Raw genomic sequence first — 17220 nt, forward strand, 5'->3', positions numbered from 1 at the left:
AAAGAAAAAAAAAGATTTTTCTCTAAGAGCAGAAAAAGTACTGCATACCTTGTGACTTCTTAGATGGTTCTGCTGTGAACATGAAATGTGTCACTTCAGAGCAGAGGGGTCACTCTCAGAGGCAACGTCACCTTCTCTCCTTCCCTCCTTCCTTCTCTCCTTCCTTCCCTCTTTCCTTCCTTCCTTCCTTCCTTCTCTCCTTCCTTCCCTCTCTCCTTCCTTCCTTCTCTCCTTCCTTCCCTCTCTCCTTCCTTCCCTCTCTCCTTCCTTCCTTCCCTCTCTTCTTCTTTCCTTCCTTCCTTCCTTCTCTCCTTCCTTCCTTCCTTCCTTCCTTCCCTCTCTCCTTCCTTCTCTCCTTCCTTCCTTCCTTTCTTATTTTTGTTTGGTTGTTTTATTTTATTTGTCCAGGCAGGGTTTTTCTGTGTACTAGTTGTACACATCCTCATGGGAAGAGCCCTCTTTTTGACTCTGTAGACCAGGCTAGCCTTGAACTCAGAGATCTACCTGACTCTGCCTTCTGAGTGCTGGGAATAAAGGCCCAGCTGAATATTTACCTTTTTATATTATAATCAAGAAAAGCAAAATCATTTTATTTCCAGGTCAACTGTGTGAATTTATACATAAAACAGGCACAGACCTGAAAATTTGTTCACTCATTCACCTCAACCCAAAGTGTTGGTCATTGGTCGTGGCAACTGTTCTACTCAATCAATAAACATTTATCGAACATCTAATACATGGCAAAGGGTGGGTTGGAGGACAGGCACAGGAAGCACAGAGGAGGCGGGATGAGGAGGCCTTTCACTTAGGCCAAACATTTATCAGCAGTACTGTGCTGTCATGGGCTAAAACTCAGCTCACAAAGCAAGGTACCAGAGAGTCGAATTCCTAGAGGCCCTATCCAGAGCCCGTCTCCATATCCGTGCTGTGTCCTCGGCCACATCTGCAGCGCAGGCCCCTCACAGCCTGCCCACCTCACAGGAAGAGCCGTCTCTTTGAAAGCCTTCAAAACCTGTCAAGGTAAGCCAGGCATGGTAGTGTATGTCTATAAAACCCAGCACTTGAGACGTAGAGTCAGGAAGATCAGGAGTTCAAGGCAGAACGTGCTACATGACACTCTGTCTAACAATCAAAACCAATCAAGTTGTTGCATGAGAACTGAGGGAAGGTGTCAGAATTCTCTTGGGTTCTAGTCTTTGGAGAGGTGTTTGAACTAACATTCCCTGCTCCCAACAGGAAGAGGAGTTCAGGCAAAAGTTTGACTCCAGTTTCTAGCATGACCAAAGAGAACACATTGCCTAGGAAAGTCGGTGTTTGCCTAGTAAAGTGTCAGAAAATAGTGGTCACTTAATTGTTTAGATGTTTATTACCCCTGTGTGCATACACACATGGATGTGCTGTGCCACACATGTGCCAGTACTGTGTCATACATAGCATGTGCCATGGTACACATGTGCCTTGATGCGGGCACACATGTGCATGCCCTGTGTGCAAGTACATGACCCTATGCTGTCACACATGTGCCTGTGCTGTGGGCATATATGTGCCAGGGCTGTGTAAAAACATGTGCATGTCTGTGGCATATATGTGCATATTTTGTGGGTACACATGTGCATGTGCTGTGGGTATACAGGTGCATGTGCTGTGGTACAGATGTGCCTGTGCTGAATTTCATATTTTGCACGTGCTATGCCACACATGTGCATGTGCTGTGGGCACACATGTGTATGTGCTGTGACACATATGTGGAAATCAAAGGACAACGTGCAGGCTTTCGCCCCTTTCAAAGACTAAACTCAGGTTGTCAGGGTTGATATTGAGAGCCTTAATGGTCTGGACATCCCATCAGAACTGGACGATGTGGTAAAACCAGAGATGATTCCCACAGTTTAGTAAGTGTTCCCCCAGGGCCCACAGGTTTCATTAGGACCTTTAGGAGTTGTGGCCCAGGAGAAGGAATTTAGGTCATTAAAGGTGTTCCCCAAAGGGGAACCTGGCCCCCTCTCTTTGGTAGCCAGCTCTCCTGAGGTGAGAACCTTCTTCTAGCAAGAGCTGCTCACTCTGATGGGCTTGGCTGCCCCATCACAGGCCCAAAGAAACAAGTTCTACCAACTGTGGATTGAAATTGCCAAAATTGTGACCCCAAATAAACCTTTTTTCCTCTTCAAGATGATTCCTCTCAATTATGTTCAGCAACATAGACTAACTAACAACCCAGCCTGTCTTAGTTAGGGCTTCTATTGCTGGGATGAAACACCGTGACCGAAAAGCAAGTTGGGGAGGAAAGGGTTTATTTGGCTTACACTTCCCCGGCACTGTTCATCACTGAAGGAAGTCAGGACAGGAACTCAAGCAGGGTTGGAACCTGGAGGCAGGAGCTCATGCAGAGGCCATGGAGGGTGCTGCTTACTGGCTTGCTCCCCATGGCTTGCTCAGTCTGCTCTCTTATGGAACCCAGACCACCAGCCCAGGGATGGCACCACCCACAGTAGTTAAGGTCCTCTGCCATTGATCACTAATTGAGAAAATGCCTTACAGCTGGATCTCATTGAGGCCTTTCCTCAGCTTAGGTGACTCTAACTTGTGTCAAGTTGATACACAAAACCAGCCAGTACAACTGACCCCTTGTCAACACGAGACACAAATACATTGCCACAACCCTTCCTTTCTTATGAGATATCACAATAAAAACATAAAAAACTTTAGAAGTCCCATCGTCTTTAAAATTAAAATACGTTTCAGTCTCTTTAAAATAGCCAATCTCTAAAAATCCAAGATCTCTTTTAAAATTTCAAGGTCCTTCAGCTGTGGGCTCTGGCAAAAGTCAAAATTAAATCAAATGCCTTCTTCAAGAGGAAAGAACCAGGGCAGAGCCACAATCTAAACCAAGCAAAACTAAACTCCAACAGTATAAATAACTCAGTGTCCAATGTCTGAGATCCACACACAATCTTCTGGGCTCCTCCAAATGGCTTGGGTCACTTCTCTAGCTCTGCCCTCGGGAACACACATAGCTTATCTTGTAGGCTCTGGCCAGAGCATTCCCCACTCTGGAACCAAAACTTCCTGGCCAGAAGAACTTAGGGCTGTGCGAACAGGAAGCAGAGACTTTCCTAGTGGATCGCTAGGGGGATAGTGAGTGAAACTATTCCATTTTCCACCCCTTGATTCCTGGACCTGTGGATCCTGGCTATGGGGGAAACTGTATCATAGGATGCTGATTTAAAGCATGTCCTGCCTTCTGAAGAACCCTGCCCCAGCCCTCCATGCTGCTGCCACCTAATTGGTGCTGTAACTTTAAAAGACCATTCTATCAGGATGATGGGGAACACGGTAAGACCAGTGTCACGCTTCTCTGGCTGTGAAATGAGTTCCTTGGTCAGAAGCAATCCTGTGTGGGATACCATGATGATGGATAAAGCGTTCTGTAAGTCCGCAGATGGTAGTTTTGGCAGAATCATCACATGCAGGAAAGACAAATACATAATCAGAATAAGTATCTACTCCAGAAAGAACAAAACAGTGTCCTTTCCACAGAGGAAGTGGTTCAAGGTAGTTACCCTGCCACCAGGATGCTGACTGGTCACCTCGGGAAATGGTGCCGGTGGTAGCCAGGTCAGCCTTGGTGAGTGGAAGTCTGTGTTGAGCCCAGGCATAAACCTCCATTGCTGCCACCATGGCCACTTGGTTCATGTGCCCACTGAGCAATGACGGGGATGGCTGGGGAAAGAGGCTGACTGTCCACAGAATGGGTCCTCTTATCCACTTGATTATTGACCTCTTCCTCAGCTGAAGTCACTTTTGGGGACACAAATATCTTCCATCCTTTGCCCATTTGGATAGATCTAGCCACATACTTCTTCCCCAGATGTCTTTCTCACCAATTTTCAGTCATGATCTTGACCCTGACCATCCAGCCAAGTCACTGGTTACAGCCCATGAGTCAGTGAACAATCGTACATCTGGCCATTTCTTCTTCCAAACAAACTGTGATACCACGTGCACTACCCAAAGTCCTGCCCACTGTGAAGATTTTCCTTCACCCATATCTTCCAGGGTTGTCCCAGAAAGGGGTTATAATGTTTCAGTTGTCTACTTCTGGGTGGTTCCTGTATAACGCGCAGAACCGTCAGTAAACCAGGTCCTAGTCTTTTCTTCCTCAGTCAACCAATCGCAGGGAACAGCCCAGGAGGCTATAGGTGCATACTTGGCCACAGACAGCGTTGTAATGGGAGTAGAAACCATAGGCATTTGGGCAACCTTTTCATGTAACTTACTTTGGCCTTCAAGATTGGGATTAAAGGTGTGTGTCCATCCAGATCAAAAGCATATATATGTCATCCCACCTCAAGATCTGGATCAAAAGCCTGTGTCTTCTAGCCTCATGATCCATATTGCCTGGTTCCTAGTACCATGGGATTGTCACCAAGGACATAAACAGCAGTGTAAAGGAGCCAGCATAAAGGGGTCATGGAGAGCAGTTGGGCATGGTACTGTGAGAGGCAAGGACTGGCCATTTGTGAAGTTGCAGTCTCAAGATTAGAGGCCCGAGATTAGAGGGGTCATACAAAGAAGTTGAGGCTTGGCACCAGGAAGAGAGCCTGTGGCAGGCTATGGGTGAAAGTGCAGCCCAGTCGCAGCAAGGGACCCACCCCAGCAGTTTTGGAGATGACAGCCCACAACCCTATCCATCTCATCTCTCGAAAGCTGAAGTGCTACTATTCTGTTGCATTTGTATTTGCCTTGTCTGTCTAGCGAATGGGAAAACAAGGTTTGGAGCACACATTTTTCTCATCCATGGAAGTTAATAGGTGAAGGACCAAACACTTCAGTTACCAAGGGACAGAAGTTGTCAATCAAGCATCCCAAGGACTAAGAATGTACAAAGGGAGAGCTATTAGTCCCTGGGGACTGGGAAGGTTTCACACTGAGCTCCTCATAAATAAACCACACAATGATGACTGTAACCACCCGCTGATGCCGCTGTGTCTCCTGTGCTTGCTGTTTGTCACATAGGATGTTTGCTCGGTGCTAGCATTCTAACAAACACATGGCTAGGTGAGTGAGTATGTTCTCCAGTATACCATTCCAACCTACTCACATGAGAATTAGGTTTATCCTAGAGTGAGCACATCTGAGGAAAAGGAAGACGACCATTTGGAGAGACAAGGAAAACAGACTCAAAACGAGAGACCACAGATCTTCAGCAATGTGTGTGCACACGCTCGAGCAAGAACACACATCTCACGTCGGTGCACAGTGAGCACAGCAGGCATCTGCAGGACTGAAGATTGAAGGTGGTTCTGGGTCCCGAGAGGATCGGAGAGAACAAACAAAACTTATACCTAGTGTCACCAAGGCTTAATCCACTGAGGTCAATAAAACTGTAATACAAATTTTCTAGAGCCCAAGAAATTCTGACCCTAACTTCTGTCTTTTGTTCTAGTCAGATTCCCCTCTTGTTTTCTATATTGTTCCACAGGCTTCTTATACTAAGTGACTTCATCGCTATGGAAACAAGAAGGTTTGCATAAAGCTCAAGCATGAGGTCAAATTATGAAGTGATCTGAGTTCGTCCCGTGGCTTCAGAGGAATACAAGGAGAAATGACCACATCCCAACGTTGCAATGTGCTTACATAAACACCGATCTCGAATGCATCTTCTTTGGTGTTTGGTTGATATGGGGACAGTGATTAATGAATTAATATCTCATAGATACCACTCTGAATGAAAATAAAGCTTCCTTGGAAAATTCCAGGCTTGTAAAATCATAGTCATCAAGAATTACAGCCAGCAGAGTCCATCCCTCCCCACAGTCTCCGCGTGGGCGCAGCACATGCATCCTAACTTCTGAGACCTGCTTTGATTCTGCACAAATGTTTGGGGGCGGTGGTCTTCTCAGGTAACTACTCTGAGTTTTCCTCTAGCCTTTGTTTGTACCCCTGGTTTCCCCACCGGAGTTCTTGTTCTCATTCCCGAAGCCAAGTTTTTCCTTCAGACTAACACATATGTTCCTGACGTCATCGCTTGGCCTTGGCTCTGTATATGATTCAGTGGTAGTGGAATTCACTTTAATACTCTGAAATCACTTATTACACTGATCACCAGGGAGAGGGGGGGAGATGAGAAGCCTGGGAATGCACAGCAGAACTCTGCCCAGGCTGCTGTGGAAAAGCCGCCAATGTGCGAGAAGCCTTAGGCAGAAAAAAATCGAACAAGACAGAAGAGAGGAATGGGGGCCAGCTGCTCTGCCCCCTGCTTCCAGCTCCCCCTCCCCAGAGCTCCCTCCCTCCCTCCCTCCCTCCCTCCCTCCCTCCCCCCAAATCATCCTCAAGTGTATCCCCACAGCACTGGGTGCATTCTTGTTGGGTAATGAGAAAGCCTAATTATATGCTTCAGAGCTGTTGAGGTTTTCTCCTATTTTCAAAACAATGAATATCTTGTGGAAAGATAACACGATTTGTGAATAAGCTGGAACTCTTTCCCCTGAGTATACAGACAGTGGTTTGGCGGGGAACCCAGAAGACAGCTCTATTAATGATTTTTATTCCTTGGACAATCTAGCCATGTTTGTTCTGTGGTGCCCCAAGAAAAAAGCTCCTGAAAACAAACTCTCTCTTCCCCTCCCTCCCCCGCCTCACAGAGACGTTCTCTTTCTCTCTCTCTCTCTCTCTCTCTCTCTCTCTCTCTCTCTCTCTGTGTGTGTGTGTGTGTGAGAGAGAGAGAGAGAGAGAGAGAGAGAGAATTGTTTATAAGACCACAAGACCCATAGCACGCAAAGCTCAAAAATGACTTCTACAGACTACACTTCCCACTCTTCTATTTCTATTTTTCCCCTCCACTGTGACTAAAGAAAGCATGGGCAAAGTTTTGTGCGTCTTCATGGATTCCCCGGTGGCCTCCGTGGATGTGAAATCGGCGTGAAATTGCAAGGGTAAGAAGCAGCACTCGGTTCCAGTGGCAGAGGGTCTTTCCTGCGATTATCATACCAACATTCCTCAAGGTCCAACGGGAAGTACAGACAACAGTTGCTGCTGCAGCTAAAGGAAACAGCATCCAGCCTTCCTTCCAACATTGCTGTTTCCACAGAGCTGACATCTGATTCCACAGGTAAAGAGCAAACCCAACAGGAGGCACAGGTTGCGGGGCTCAGTCTTGGTTCGAGCTGACTCTGAACCCTTATTCTCTTTCTACTGTCTCAGGCCATCCTCTCCTCCCCCCAGGAAGGCTAAGTTGCTTCTAAAATAGAATGTAAATGGGGCTGGAGGAATGGCCCAGCAAATAAGAGAACTTACAGCTATCTAGATAACTCAAATTTGGTTCCCAACACCCATGTCAGGCAGCCCACAATCACCTATAACTCTAGTTCCAAGGGATCCAACGCCCCCTTCTAGAAATGTGGGGTACCTGCACATGCACCTACCTTCATAAAGACACACACACACACACACACACACACACACACACACACACACACACGAGAGAGAGAGAGAGACAGAGACATAGACAGACAGACAGTCAGACAGACACACACACATGAGAGAGAGACAGAGACAGACAGAGAGAGACAGACAGACACACACACACACACACACACACACACACACACACACTGAATTCTGAAGATAATAAAAATAGATCATTAAGGGGTTGGGGATTTAGCTCAGTGGTAGAGCACTTGCGTAGAAAGCGCAAGGCCCTGGGTTTGGTCCCCAGCTCCGAAAAAAAGAAAAAAGAAAAAAAATAGATCATTAAAATATCATGTAAGTATGATTCCCAGTACCCAGGTTCTTACACACATCTTTCACACCAAGCTTTCCCATAGAAGTATAAATTTTGGCTGCTACAAGGTTCAGATTACAGGATCTTTTGTTTCTTAGGCAAAAAAATTCCAGCCATGCGGGGAAAATGCTGTAGCAGTTGGAACATATCTCGTCCAGACACCGTGTCCCCAAGACCTGATCTTACTCTTTCACTGGTGGAGAAACAGATGCTGCGCTCCCTAAAGTGCCACTGAGAATTTCCAAAGGGCAGGATACACTTAGAACCAACTTAGTTTGCTGAGGAGATCTTTACTGGGCAGACAGTGATGGAGGCTGAGCTCTGGCAAGGCGGCCTCCCCCTCGTCCTGTGCATCTGAGCATTGGGGTTAGGAGAAGTGAACTTCACGGTCCTTCTCGACCATGAGACAGGCATGGGCTACTCCATTCTATTCCTATTGCGTTGTTAGTCATCCTTTGACTACACACGATTGTTTTTACTGGGTACCTACTTTGCACCAGGCAATTTCCTAAGCCATAGAAACACAGAATTAAAAAACTCAACCTTGTTCTTAAACAACAACCCATCTTAGCAGATAAGAGGTCTTCATGTCCAATGATTTACCACACACAAGAAAACCCCAACTACGGAGGAATAGAAGCCATTGGCCTTACCAGTCTTTGCTAAAGCAGCACACCCACTGAGAAGTCCAACTCAATTGTCCCTACATCACTAAAAACAAACCAACCAACTGCGGCTGAAACATGGATGCCTTTTCCCCATGACCCCTGTCAGGACACCGGGCTGTGTAGATCTGTTCAGTGTTGCTTTGCTTTTAATCCACAACGTACCCTATTTGGACATTCTTCTAAAAGCTAAGGAATGAGCCAAAGCTGAACAAGAAGGCAAAGACAAGATCACGGAGATACATAAACCACTAAAGAGAGTGTCTGTCTGAACGCCGTCTGGGGCCAAACGGCTGCAGCTGTTCTACGGTGCCTGGGGTAGTTTTCAACCAGCTGCACATTATAAGTGCATAGAACATTGCTTTAAATGCCAGTACCCGAACCCTTGCCTCAGACGTGCTACTGTATTTAAACTGAGGATGGAGCCAGGGTACCCTTACGTTTATTGAATCTTTTTTTTTTTTTTTTTTTTTTTTTTTTTTTTTTTGGTTCTTTTTTTCGGAGCTGGGGACCGAACCCAGGGCCTTGCGCTTCCTAGGTAAGCGCTCTACCACTGAGCTAAATCCCCGGTACCCTTACGTTTAAAGTCCTCGTAAGTGTTCTAAAATGCCTTGAGTTGTGAACCAGTGTGCTAGAATGTCCCCGGCTCGCTCGCTGGCTATGGCACGCTATGGAAGCAGCTTGTTATAGTTAACCTTCCCTAAAATAACTCTCATTGTTGTCCTTTTTCTTACCACCAAAGGGACATGTGTTCACCACAAAGGGCACTGTGAACGCAAGAAAGGGACATCAGCCCAAATCCAGCCTGTCATGGCTTTCCCCCGCCAATGTTTTGAGGTGTTTCCTTCTAAGTCACATGTATGTGCTCTCCACACCCCCACCCCCCAACTCACACAAGGTGGAATTCCAATTTTTGAAAAATCGACAATAAACTTCCAAGAACTCTTGCATGTCAGAATGGTCAGCTATTTTGCCCGTCCCTGGAGCTAGTCTCTCAGCCCCCCACAGGCAAAGGTAGAGGAACTTTGTTCAGCCACGGGTGCTTGTTTGAATGCTGATTTTAGTTAAAAGAACTTTAGTCCTCCTTCTACCCCTCTTCCAACCACATCTCTTTGCCCTTCACTGTGGCGGAAAGGGACCACTCTCAGGACTGTACTTGATTATAGATCTCCAAAGACTGATTGTCTACAGGACAGGAATCTGTCTATCCCTGTGTGTACAGAGCTCTAAAGCCTATGGGAAATGTAGGACCTTGGGGCACACACACAGGATGCTATTTTAGCTTCTCATGAAGATGCTTTGCTGAGACTTCACGTCAGCTATATATTACCAGTTTATATAAAGGGTGTTCTAAGAACTGCTCTCCAAACGGATCGCCATGTCTATTATGAAGGTATATACATGATTATGCTAGACAGCCCTTGCTACTTGGTTCGCCTTATGAGAATCTACAAAGAAAATAAAAAGCTCAAGAAAAGAATTATTGTCCTTGGGGTTGGGGATTTGGCTCAGTGGTAGAGTGCTTGCCTAGGAAGCGCAAGGCCCTGGGTTCAGTCCCCAGCTCCAAAAAAAAAAAAAAAAAAGAATTATTGTCCTTACGTATGTACTTAATCTCGGGGACCTCACCACTCTTAATGATTTGTTTCCGTCTTTTCGTCAGCTGCTAGCAAAACTCAGTAAAGTTGTAGCATCAGCTAGCAGTTATGCCTGGTCATGGCGTGTGTGGATTCCTCTCCTAATCCTACCTTTATGACATCTCTGCCTTCCTTAAATCTCCCCTTAATTATTTAACTTTCAGTTAGGTGTGTGTGTGTGTGTGTGTGTGTGTGTATGTGTATGTATGTATGTGTGTATGTGTGTGTGCATGTATGTGTGTGTATGTGTGTGCATGTATGTGTGTCTGTGTATGTGTGTATGTGTGTGTCTGTGTCTGTGTGTATATGTGTGTGTCTGTGTATGTGTATATGTGTGTATGTGTGTATGTGTATGTGTGTGTATGTGTGTGTGTATATGTGTGTGTATGTGTGTGTGTGTGTGTGCGTGCACGTGTGCAATTGTAAGTCTTGGTGAGAGAGTAAAAGATTTTCTTTTAAAGAAGAAATTAATAAAGGGGTTTGAGGAGATGGCTCTGTGGGTAAAATGTGCTTGCTACACAAGTGTAAGGATCAGAGTTCAAATCCCCAAGTCAACATAAAACCAGAAGAGTATCAGTAATTCCAGTCTGCCTACAGCCAGATGGGAGATAGAGACAGGACACTCACCCAGAACTCTTGGGTCAGCTAGCCTGGCACACATGGCAGTGAACAAGCCACACACACACACACACACACACACACACACACTACAGTGTACAAAATCAAGTCAGAAAGGAAGATATGTCATTGGTTTAAATATGAAATATTCTCCACAGACTCGTGTGTTTGAAGACCCAGTCCTCAGCTGAGGCAGACCTTGGAAGTGGGGCCTAGCTAGAGGAAATGGTTCATTGAGGTAGGCCTTGGAATATTTAGCCCAGCTCCATTTTCCTCATTCCCTATGCATCCTGGTAATGTCACCACACATCCACAATCCTGCCTCATGCCTTGCTCCTTTCCCCCTCCCCTTGCCTTAAGCCAAAACAAACCCCTTTTTCCCTTAAGCTGCATTTTGTCTGGTATTTTCTCTGAGTAACACAAAGTTAAGTAAGATATGCAAAGGGTAGTGAGGAAGAAGAAGAGAGAAAGGGAAGGCCGTGGACAGAAAATAAAAAGGGAGTTGTGTGGAAAGACAATAAGAAGCCTAAAAAAAAAAATGGGTTGCAAAATCCTGAGGTTGCACAAAACATGACTAATCACTTTGACTAGGCCAGTCAGTGAAGTGTTAGAGTGGATCCCCAAGCAACAAGGCACAGCCCACGTGTTTGTGGTAGAAGAGAGGGTTCTGTGACAAAACTTGTCATAGTGAGACCTACACACACATCTATTCACCCCACATAAGGAGTCTGTGACAGAGTAAAGGATGGATACCACCAGGGTCCAACTGGGTGAACTAATGAGTTTTACTGGTCTTAACTCAAAAGAATATGGGCTAGGGGTTACTTACTGCTAAGTTTCAGACCCAGGACAAGGGGCTGAGGTGCATATTTTACATAGTAAAGCAGACCTGGTGCCTCCAGATTCTCCCAGAATCATTTCCTGGCACACCCTGTCCCCAACCCTGAACTTTTTAGCCCAAAGGCTGGACTTTACTCCAGAGGCTCTATGCTGTATAACCCGGTCATTTTGCTTGTGTGTGTGTCTCTGTCTCTGTCTCTGCCTTTGTCTCTGTGCCTCTCTCTCTCTCTCTCTCTCTCTCTGTGTGTGTGTGTCTGTGCTGCCTCTCTCTCTGTCTCTCTGTCTCTCTCTGTCTGTCTGTCTCTCTCTCTCTCCCTCTCTTTCTGTCTCTCTCCCCCCTCTTCTCCTCTCCCCACTCCTTTTCCTTCTCTCTGAGCACACGCTTTCTCTCTTTCTCTTCCCCTTCTACCTCCCCTCCAGTGGTGACATCCTTGGCCTCCTTCTTTGAGGCAATGAATTCTCCCAACTGAGAGCAGCTTCCCAACAAACCTCTGTGTGTGTGTGTGTGTGTGTGTGTGTGTGTGTGTGTGTGTGTGTGTGTGTGTATGTGTATATGTATATGTGTGTATATGTATATGTATGTATATATATACATATATATGCCATACCTATTCAAACAAGCCCACTTCCTAAGTAAGTGATAAGTTTCCTACTAAATTAAGAACTCACTATCCCATTAAATTTTGAGCTCATACTCAAATACTCAAATACTGATGCACTGATGGGGTCAGAGCCATCAGGATCCTCTCACTTCCCAGAAAGCACTGTGCGGACAGCTGCACTGAGAGCCGAACCTTCCCCGGATGAGCCCGGGGACGCCTCCAGAGCTTAACCCTGTCCTGATGAAGCTGGGTTTTCAACCCAGGTCTGTTTGCTAGATTACAGCCTGTAGTACAAGGTTCATTTGAGTCTGTTTAAAACTGGACTGTTAGAGTCTTTTCGAGAAATCAGAACTCCCAAGAGGCCTTTCCTCGTGTTGAACACGCTCCTGCCTAGCCTGTTCACCTGCGCATGCTCAGGATTGGCTTTCCTTTTCAGTCATTTCTACCTCCCGGGGAAAGAGAATCTCACTGAAAACGAGAGCGAATGGGGGAAACTGCTATGGCTGAGAGAGCTCACAGGAAAGCAAAGGCTGATGGGACAGAAGGAAGAGCGAGGGCTGGGGGTGCAGACAGGAAGGGACTCACACAAAGAGCTCAGAACTTGACTGAAGGCCAGGGAAAGACAAAGATCTTGGCAGGAAGCCTGGCCTGAGATGTTGCTAGAGCCACAATAGCACCAGGAGGGAGGAGGGAGAGAGGGAGGGACAGAGACAGAGACACAGGAGACAGAGAGACAGAGACACAGAAAGACAAAGAGACAGAGACACACACACAGAAAGAGACACTCCTTAGCATTCTCTCCCCCTTGCCCGCCCTGAGCCTCTGCTCACCAAGCAAACCCAACATGACCCTTGAGACAGTGAAGAGACAACTCATTTCTATTTTTAGTAAGGACTTTCACCTCCAGCTGTTCCGTCCTCCTACAGAATCTTAATTTCCCAGTTGCTGTAAGATCCCTGTAAAATTCAATACTTTAAGAGTGCCACCCAGTCTTGGGGGAGCTTTGTCCTAATGCAAAGATGAGGACGGCTCTCGGGTGCCATCGAACAGCTGTGCCACCGTGCACATCAGGGACCCGTTCATCAGAGCACCGATGCAGGGCACGTCGCGGGCAGCTCCATTAGCTCGGGAGTAGAACTCTTTTTCCCCTTTGGTAGGGGACAGAATCTGTTTCATCTGGGACTTTTTCTTTTAAATCCCCCCAGTCATTACACAGCTGGTCGTAGAGTCAAAGATTCCATTCAGGAAAGCCCCCGACAGCCCGACAGCCCGGCATTCAGGCCCTGAGTGAAATAATTCATTCTTCCTCCTTCTATTCACTTTCAAAGTATTCGATTCTGGGAACAGGTTGCAAGAGGAATAAAAAGAATAACCAACCTAGACATTCCACTTTATTCCATATTCTGTCATGGCTCTGCCTTCTGCGTGTGATACACATGTCCTTGTTCTTTGACAAACTTTTGAACCTTTAGAGAGGTATTTGCAGGTATTCTCCCCTTTCACCCTACTTACGTTCTTTAAAATAAAGACATATCCCCTGATGACCATGGTATAACCGTTATGCCAGTAAACGTTCATAAGTGAGATTTATTACGTAAGGTAGGATGCATGAAATAATGCCATCACATCCAAGCTGTGCCTTGACCATTCAGGATCTCACTGACAGCCATTGTTGTTGGTCCTCGAGGCCATTTTGACACTTCAGAGCATCTCCCCACCTTAGTCCCCGCCCCCTTCATTTCTCTAAAAACACTGTTTGAAACTCTAAGTCAGCCATTTTGCAGAATCCCGCTTTGGATTTCATTGGTCGTTCCTGGCAATCCCATTCATGTCCAGCAACAGACATATAATTACACTGACTCACATGACACTGTTAGCTTTGTTGATCAAAACCCAAAATGTCATGTAGATCAAGAGGCAGACTATTGTGCCCTTACCATTACGTATTATCAAGAACGTACAATGTTCCCAGAGCCGCTACCGGTGCTATTAAGTTTGAGTTTATGGTTAAGTATCGATTAGAATTTACCATTATTTTAGTCTCTTTTAAATTAATAAGAAATCTGTGAGAACTGTGTATGTCCCCACCCTGTATTTCACTACTCATTGATATTATTGTTTATGAGATGAAGGTAAACTATTTTCTATTTGTATAATTATTTTTTCCCATTGTCTAGCTGACATCTTCTATTAAGTGTTATACCTCTTTAGTGGCTTTAATTTTAGAATCTTGTTTGTTTGTTTGTTTTTTGAGATGACATTTCTCCATGTAGCCCTGGCTGTCCTGGGACTCACTCAGTGGCCAGGCTGACCTCTACTTCCAGAATGCTGGGATCCAAGGTGTCGACAGAACCTTTCATAGACAGTAAGTACACGTATTCTTTGTTAGTTATTATTCCCCATGATTCGTTCTTACCATTACCCCTTATAGTGATTTCCACATTCATGATAATTTTTAAAAATTACTGAGTTGCGTTGCCTTTCTAAAGGCAGCCCCTCATGATGTATGTTATCTGCCAAATCTGAATGCAGAGCTCCCAAGTAGTGATTCAAAATCTCTCATTTATAACACCGAATTTATGTTATTTTTATTTTACCTCTTCTAGAAACACCCTCAATAAAGGAATTCATGTACAGTTACCTTATTTTTTGGTTACCGTTTCCTCGATCTCTTTGGCCTTCCTTTGAATTTCTTTTCCTTTCTCTTCTTAAACTGTGAGACTAGCAGCCTCCCAACCTCAATCTAATAAGATATAAATAGATCAAACAAAACATTATGGACCAAATGTAAACCATTTATAAACCTATAAAGGAAGGCTTACACGCTGAATAAAATCTCCACATTTGTTATCTCAGGAGACAATTATTAAGTTCAATATTAAACTGTATTCTAATTTAATTTCAAATAAACCCAAAAAATTTCATGTGGTATTGAAAGTCCAGTATAGAAAGTAACACGCATTTCACAGAGGAGACACTGTATGTGTGTCACACTGAATTTCTAATAATCAGAGTGAAATTTGGTATTCACCCCTCCCGAACAAAAGTTAGAGCCCCGTGTTGGATGCTGTCACTACTAACATGCCTCAGACCAGCTATTTCCTCTGACCCATCTTCCAATTTTCTCTCTATTTTTTAAAATAGCGTAATGGTTTTAAATATCAATTATATGTAGAATTATATATAGAACTTCTCGAAGTTCTACTATTGTGGGCTGCCCTGGCGCTGTTCGTATTTTGATGCTAATTCCGCTTCCCCAAGAGGGGCTGCCTGGGATGAGGAGTGAATCATACTCAGGTGACTTCTTCAGAATCTTCTCCCCATTTTAACTTGTAAAATAAAGGAGGGGTTGGGGATTTAGCTCAGTGGTAGAGCGCTTGCCTAGCAAGCACAAGGCCCTGGGTTCGGTCCCCAGCTCTGAAAAAAAGAAAAAGAAAAAAAAAAATAAAGGCACGAGCCAGTGGTTGGGCAGGGGAAGGGAAGGTGGAACTGAAGTCTGAGGGAGAAGGAGGGAGGAGAGAGAGAGGGGAACGATGGAGGAAGAGGAGAGGCGGTGGAAGGAAAATGGAGCAGAAGCACATGGCCTGGGGAAACTGTAAGTTAGAAGGGATCTCCTAGCTGGGGAATAGATTAGCGCATGGTGGATCTGCCCAATCTAGGCGTGAGCTTGTGTTCACATTAATTGAGTTGTCTTCCCAATGCACAGGCTGGAGCATTTACTGCAACATTCTACTCTGTTCTTTCTCAGAATTGTTTGACTATATTTATATTTTTTTCTATGTAGACATTTTTAAGTTCATGTTTTATTTGTTTAAACATAGCAAGTGTGAAGCAGTTTAGGCTCTCTCTCTCTTTCTCTCTCTCTCTCTCTCTCTCTCTCTCTCTCTGTGTGTGTGTGTGTGTGTGTGTGTGTGTGTGTGTGTGTGTGTGTGTGTGCGCGCGCGCTCGCGTGTGCGTGTGATATTTGTAGAGACCAGAATACAACTTGAGATACCATTTACTTCTATTCCTTGGGGACAGGGTGCATTACTGGCCCAGAACTCCCAAAGTAGGACGGGCTGGCTGCCTAATGGGTCAAGGGGTCCTTCAGTCCCTGCCTCCCTCGCACTAGGGTAACAAGTTCAGGCCACTATGCCTAGCTTTCCTATACTACCAGCTTGTGTCTTTACCTTTCTTGAACAACGACCCGTTATTCGGAGCCTTTCTAAATGTATAGCTTTTATCTGTTTTTGATTCATTTCCTTCATAGTACATATTTCCACCCAGATAAAACTCACTGCCATGTCTGCCTGGGGCCACCACCAGCCCGAGACCTAATGGAAATCTAAGCTTGTGTTTCTTCTTTACCTGTAATGCTGTCGATCATCCCGGGCTTTGTGGGTGACGTGGGTGACAGATAAGTACTCAGCCAGAAGCTTGAAAAACGTGAAATCATTTAAATAATGAGAAGTTTTTACTGAAAGGCAGATTTTCATGGCTAACGTGTCCAGGCCAGTTTCCTAGTACTACCTCTGTGTGGAAGCAAAGCCACTTCCTCTGCAAGCCTCGGAAGGCAGAGGTGATATGGAGTCTTGTTGCAGAGGGAGGATCTCCTGATAGACGTCCCTATGCTGGTCAGGCCCTTCGTTCCCTGGGCTTTGGCCAGTTGGCAAATATCTTTACTGTTTGGTAAAAGTAGTTTCTGCTCAGATCGTTTCTCTTTGCCAAGATGGCCAGATGATTCTCTACAGTAGTTGTCGGTATTCTGTCTAAGCTCCACCCCCGCAGTTGCCTGGCAACAGCCAGCCACGCCTGACACTATATAAGGGGTTGCTTGGCCCCTCCTCGCTCTCTTGCTCTCTCTTGCTCATTACTCTCCTTTCTTCCCTCCTCTTCCTCTTTGTCCCTTCTCTCCCCATCCCCTCTCCCCCTTCCCTCCTCGTGCTCATGGCTTTGTTCCTCCCCTCTTCTACTCTTCTTCTCTCATTAAGCCTCTCCACGTGGAACCATGTTGACTTGGTGTGTTCTGTCTGGACGCAAGCCGAGATTTAAACCCCAACAGTAGTCATCCTGCCCTTCTTGAAAGCATCTCCGTCCAA

The 17220-nt window shown here is 45.5% G+C and overlaps 1 long non-coding RNA gene across 2 annotated transcripts in view; it reads right to left on the reverse strand.

Annotated features, from left to right (window-relative positions):
• Nucleotides 1-16984, reverse strand: part of LOC108349081 (uncharacterized) — a 69799-nt gene extending 52815 nt beyond the window's left edge. The window contains exons 1-2 of one of the 2 annotated variants that reach the window (XR_010060891.1): nucleotides 16490-16984; nucleotides 14784-14885 (exon numbers count right to left, since the gene is read on the reverse strand). This is a non-coding gene — a long non-coding RNA (uncharacterized LOC108349081). The remainder of the gene's footprint in view (nucleotides 1-14783; nucleotides 14886-16489) is intronic. The other variant, XR_001842490.3, reaches the window with a different exon arrangement.
• Nucleotides 16985-17220: the final 236 nt, after the last annotated feature.

This window comes from Rattus norvegicus, chromosome 20 (assembly GCF_036323735.1).
Source record: "Rattus norvegicus strain BN/NHsdMcwi chromosome 20, GRCr8, whole genome shotgun sequence".
Taxonomy (NCBI): Eukaryota; Metazoa; Chordata; class Mammalia; order Rodentia; family Muridae; genus Rattus; species Rattus norvegicus.